The sequence below is a fragment of the Gymnogyps californianus genome, chromosome 3 (assembly GCF_018139145.2).
Source record: "Gymnogyps californianus isolate 813 chromosome 3, ASM1813914v2, whole genome shotgun sequence".
Classification (NCBI taxonomy): Eukaryota; Metazoa; Chordata; class Aves; order Accipitriformes; family Cathartidae; genus Gymnogyps; species Gymnogyps californianus.
Genome location: NC_059473.1, coordinates 1,675,085 through 1,681,084, shown reverse-complemented (window position 1 = coordinate 1,681,084; position 6,000 = coordinate 1,675,085). Strand labels below are relative to the sequence as shown.

Genomic DNA, 6,000 nt, shown 5'->3' with positions numbered 1-6,000 from the left:
AATTAGTACGATGACTATCTGAGGTGCTGATGACATACTTCGCACATTTTCCCCTGAAAGTTAAGTGTTTAATTCTGGTGGCAGGCATTTGTGTGTGTGAGGTACAACGGTCACAGATGAGGAGGCTTGCTGGTTCAGATAAAATAGGCTCCCTGAGGTCAGAGGTGCTTATTCACGTTGCAAAATACTTCGAAATGTGTGAAAAATCAAGCTTCAGTTTTAAGTCAGGTTGGAAAGGGCAGAAACTGCAGGAGGTTTTTTTTTTTTTAATAATGTAGCTATGAAGCAACAGAATGCAGCTTTGAAGTTCCTTATTTATCTGCCAACTTCAATTTCAGAAAATTGGACTATAATTTTGATATTTTTTTTCTCCAAGTCCAAACAAACTCTGCATGCTTCAAATTTAATAAACACTTTCCCACATTGGAAATGACTGTTTGGACAAACCACCATTGCAATTAAGTAGGAAAGAAGAATTGACCATAAATAATAGAAAATAAGTGATTTTAGACTTTTCGGTTTCAAGGCACATACATTTTTCACTTTATCCTTAAACATGGATATTTTTTATTACAGCTTTTGGGCCAATTATCCAATTTATCCTTGTCTGACATGATGATAAAACTATTCATTTCATAGCGTTTAGCTACACTTTTAGCTTATTCCTGTTTTCACCAACAAAACACTAAAACAAGATGTACTTTGTTCCCATAGCAATTTGACTGTAATCAAGTTTCATTTTTAATTCAGGCCAGAAAGGACAGAAATTCATGTCTAAATTGTTTTGCATGATGTAGATATGAGGCAATAAAATGTAATTTTAAAGCCACTGTGAAAGATGTCAACAAATATGCCTCCAAAATGGCATGTCATATGTCAACAAATGCCTCCAGATCACAATAAAAATGATAGCGAAGTCCAACTATTTTGTAATAATGTAAAAGTTGACATACATAGTCTACAAGATTATGTGATACAAAATCTTCTAGGAATTGAAGGGTATTTCAAAAGTATTGAACACTAAACAACATCGTTGTGCTTCCTTTATTAAAAGTATAGGTCTAGGAAGGTGAGAAAAGGTAGAACTAACTTTGTTCCATATCTGCTTGAAAAGGCTTGGCCTTTGTAGCACTTCAATCAAGGGAAATTAGCAAAGTATCTCTCTTATCCCGGTACCATCCCATAACCCAGAACGATTACTGTCACTGAAGCTTTAGGAAAAGCAGCTATTTGGTGCACTTAAAGTGATTACAGACTTTAACTTTCCCAAGATATTAGAAGAAAAATGGGAGAGCAATGAAGTAGCATTGAGCCTCCTTTGGGCACCTGGGAAAACCTTATTTATATAATGCTGATTTATTTAGTACTCTTTGACAGAAGAAACCTATGGCACTTGTGCTGATGATTTTTTTTTTTTTTTGGTGACTGTAAACCCAAGTAGTGTGACTCTGCTCATGCAGGTGTAGGTGAATATAACACACAGGATCGTTTCCTGTTGCAGTGGACTGGAAATAAAAATCATACCTGATACAAAAAGCATATAACAAGATGGTAGAAATGCATTCTTCAGGAAAATGCGATGACAATATCTGAGCATTACGGCCTTTGCTTATCGTACTTGGGTTTTCTGTGGCATTTCTCCTCTTTGTAATGTGTTTCAGCATTTAATTAGCGCTTTTTTTTTTAAATTTTAAGCAGAGCTAGTCCGAGCATAAAGATCAGAAAACAGGATTTGCCCTTGTCAGTAGCTTTAAATCTAATCAGTGTGCAGCTGTTGTGTGGTCACGATGTAATTCTTGAGGGGAAATTCAATTAACAATTATATTTAGGAGACAGCTGGAGATAACAGCTATCAGTACTACGAGCGCTGTTATCACATATCCATCGCAAGCTTTATCCTGCACCCACAGGCCAATGGCAGGACCAGGCACCACTGAGCCCCGCTTTACTGACTAGCGTTATTATTTCAAATAAGCCTCTTAGACAGCCACACAATCTGCTATCAAACTCCATGGCTAATGATCTCCATCGTGAAGTCCATCCCCGCTTCACAGGACGGTAAATTCTTTGGGCGAAGACCAACGTTCGATTCTCTTCCGAAGTTCTGCTCTTGAGAACAGCTGGAAGGCGAACGTTTTTATTCTGAACTACGTGTGCGGGTGGCGGCAGCTTTACGAAAAGGGCTTTTGAATAAGCCACAGAAAGCGAACTCTGAACTCGAGGAGGAGTTACGGCCTTTCCCCCACATCCCTTTCCTCACCTAGCTGCCTAAACGGACGGCCTCATGGCTGCGCCCGCCCTCTCTTCCCCCCCCCCCGGCTCTCCCAGGGGCTACCCCAGCATCCCGTCCGCGGAACTAGGGGGCACGGAGAGCGAGTCCCGCGCCCGCTTCCCCTCAGCCCGGCCCCGCGGGCTTTCTCCTTGGGAAAACGCCTCGTTCGTGTGGAAACGGGGGTGTCGCGGGGAGGGGGGGGGTACCCGGTACACCCGGGTGGGGTACCCGGTACACCCGGGTGGGGCGGGAGGCTGCCGCTGCGCGCTCCCCTTCCCTCAGCCCCCGCCTTCCGCCGCCGCGCCGGAAGTGAGCGGGGCGGGGCGGTGGTTCGCTCCCCGGCCGTTCCCCGGTGTGTCGTCACGGCGCGCCGCTGGGTGAGCGCCGGGGGCCGGGCGCGCAGCTGGGGCGGCGGCGGGGCGCGAAGTCAGCGCAGCGCCGCGCCGGCCATGGCGCCGCCGCCGCCGCAGAAAGAGATCGTCTACAACAAGCTGCTGCCCTACGGGGAGCGCCTGGAGGCCGAGGCCGCCCGCTTCCTCGCCCAGATCAAAGACAACCTGGCCCGGGCCGTGCAGCTCCAGGAGCTGTGGCCCGGGGGGCTCTTCTGGACCAGGAAGCTCTCGACGTGAGTGCCCGAAACGGTCTTCCTCCTTCCCCGGGGCCGTTGGGGAAGGGACGGGGCGGGACGGGGCGGCGGTGTCGCGCCCGGGGTTAAGGCGGCTCGGAGCGTGGCCTGCGGGCTCAGAGAGTGCGAAGCCGGGGCGCCGGGCTTGTCCCTTCCCCGCGGGGCCGCCCCCGGGCCGGTGGGGCTGTTTGGGAGCGCGGCGGAAGGCAGGCTCGCTTCATAACGGTTCCTCCCTGCGCCGCTTAGTCAGAGCCGAGCGGGTGCCGGCCTCCCCGTGCCCGCCTCCCCGCTCGGCTGAGGGTCGGGCGGCGCTGCCAAGGCAGGGCTGCGGGCCGGCGCCGAGGGCCCGACCTCCGCCAGCGGAGCCCGGGCGGTAGCTAGGCGTCAGCCCGCGTCTTACACAAGGCCCGCGAGTACTCCGACGTAGGAAATGGGGACAAAGGTGGCTTCGCTTCCAACAGCTCGCCTGTCGTCTCTGAAACTTTCCAAATGTTACGAATCAAGCGCTTGTTGGTTGGTTTGTTTTGTTTTGTTTTTAATGCATACTTGGCCACCTGTTTCACCTCTTGCCTTTTTAAGCCAGTTGTGCAAGATACCGTCTCCGTGTAACTTCTGCTGTGGGAACATGAAGTCTTTCTCAAGACAGGCTATTTGTTAGGTCAGTGCTAGCAGGATTAAATTCTGGCTTAATGCTGTGTAAACATCGTTGGTGCCCTTGATATCTTGCCTGTACTGTGGCACGGTGTAGTTTATGCTGATGTTGGCTCTGCTGTGTGTGCTGGCAAGGTGTTTTTAATACAGATAAAAACACGGTGGTTTCATAGATAGCATCGAGTAGAACATAGGTTTCTGTTAGTGAAGTTTACAAAGCGTAGTTAACCCTTTTTTCTTTTGGACACTCTGGCACTGAAAATGGCATCATATGACAGTGACTCCTGTAGCTTCAATCAGTAAACTGTATTTCTGTGGATGTTTATCGTGGTTTTTTGCCGAATGCTCTGTGTGCCTTCATAAATGGTGTTTCCTGTGTGCCACAAATGATGAAATATGTGTGTTTTGTACAATTTTTGAGATCTTCACGTGCAATTTTCCTCCTTATATAAGTAATTTTTGTTGTATTAATTGGGAATTTAATATCTATTTGGCAGTCGAATCTGTTTGATACATATGTATTGAAATGTGTCTCTGTATTTGCCAAGAGGCATTCTTAGATAGAATTACATTGATGGTTGCAGAATGACTCACGTGTTTGGGTGATGTGACAGTTTGAACCTGCTTGGAACCAGTTCAATACTGTTTCCCTTCCCGTCCCCTCCCAGCCATCTGCTAGCTCATGCTGGTTTCAGTGGTACCTGTTGCCTTTGTACCTGTGGTAGAACTTCATGTACTCATTGAGTTGAAATAAACTGTAGCAGTTCTTACTACGAGAAAGATCAGCATTAGCTAAATAGACTAAATGTGGCCCATAAGTCCTTTGAAAATGTGCAGGGTTGTATTAGAATCGCCCTATTACTCACTCTGTAAATTGCAATTACTGTTACCAGTTCATGCTTCAGGGCAGTGAATTTAGCCTATTGAGAACTGCTGCTATGCTACTTTATGAATCACAGAAAGGTCAGGAGGCTCTAATTTGCGGTTTTCCACCTACTCTTTGAAGTTTGAATTTATTGTGTGTGTTTGCAACTTGTCTGGTGCCTGTTAGTCCCGAGATTTCTTTGTGGCATATTATATGCAGTAAGACTCTGAATATGTTTGGATGTAGGCAGGGAAGGAAACAGTGGGCTTGGTTTAAAAATAAGCTAGTGCACTTAACGTGAGAGATGTTTTGCTTCTTAGTTTAACTTCACAAAGTACTCCTGCAGGATGAAATACGTTAATAAAAGTTTAGGCCTAGACGAAACACTTCCAACCATATGGTGTTCTGATGTCATACTTAAGTCAAATTACAGGATAATGGCAATAAAATCAAAGTTCTGCTATCTGTTGATAGTGGGTGATTCATCTCCAAATCAACTTACTACGTTTTTGCCTGGTGGCCAGCTATAATAAATAGCACATTTGTTAGATGAAAAAAAAATGCCCAGAATCTTCATAATGGTACGATCGCTGCTTAGCTGTGTTGCAAATGTCTGAATTATAGAAGCCAGTATTCTCACAATATTCTGTGAAATAATTGATAATTCAGAACCGTGGCTGACATGTCTTTATTTCTTGTACAGGCACAAATGTTAATACAAACAGTGTAATGTGTACATACTTTTAAATGAGTAAAACAAAAAATTGCATGCAGATTGTATACGTGTATAGTTGCACCTCCTCGGGTACTCACAACTTTATACAACCTGTGTAAACCCTGTAGAGTATGAAGAGTGAAAGTGACACTCAAATCTTTTTTTTTTTAATTAAAAATTTGAGTATCAGTACTATTTCACAATGACAGCTGAACCTGAGATCTTGTATTTCTTAAACTCCCAACAGCTGAAAACATGACTTGCACATAGGTGTCCTAAGAGAAGCTGTTTCAGCTGTCTGATGTCATGAACTGAGTAGGGGAAAAAAAGAGCAAAATTGGATTTTATCAGATATAATGTCTGTAAGCTGATCTGCATAATTCTTTTCTGCGTAATTTTCAGTGATGCGAACTGGTTCTTTGGTTGGGATACATGTGCGGAGTGTGGTAAGAGAACTTTCCTGTGAAGACAGAAATAGTGCAGTTACTTAAGTAACTTACGACTTAGTGGGACTTCTTATGCAAGTAAAACTGCTTGCCTCAAAGATTGGCATTTAAATCTGTAATCATTACCCCGAGATTCCTCCAACTTTGGCTAGTAAAATCTGTATCTTATAAAACACTAATCCGGTTGTGAAAGCAGAAGACGGAATCTCAGTTGTATAACTTGCTACAGTGGGGGGGGGTGGGGAAAGCAGGTTGCATCAAAATCATTTGCTTAAATGGACTTGCATCATACTCTCTTATGGTCTCTAGGTCAAAAATAGGCTGCTGTTTCAATTTTACCCTCTTTCATGTTTTACATAGAAACTTTGTGTATAGATTTTTTTTTTTTAATATATATATTTTTTTTAAGAACATTGCCTGTAAACG

The 6,000-nt window shown here is 44.7% G+C and overlaps 1 protein-coding gene across 1 annotated transcript in view; it reads left to right on the top strand.

Moving 5' to 3' along the window:
* The first annotated feature begins 2,842 nt into the window (after positions 1 to 2,842).
* PSME4 (proteasome activator subunit 4) overlaps positions 2,843 to 6,000 on the top strand; it is a 70,564-nt gene continuing 67,406 nt past the window's right edge. The window contains exon 1 of the mRNA XM_050893273.1: positions 2,843 to 2,897. The gene's annotated coding sequence lies outside the window, so the exon portion shown is untranslated. The remainder of the gene's footprint in view (positions 2,898 to 6,000) is intronic.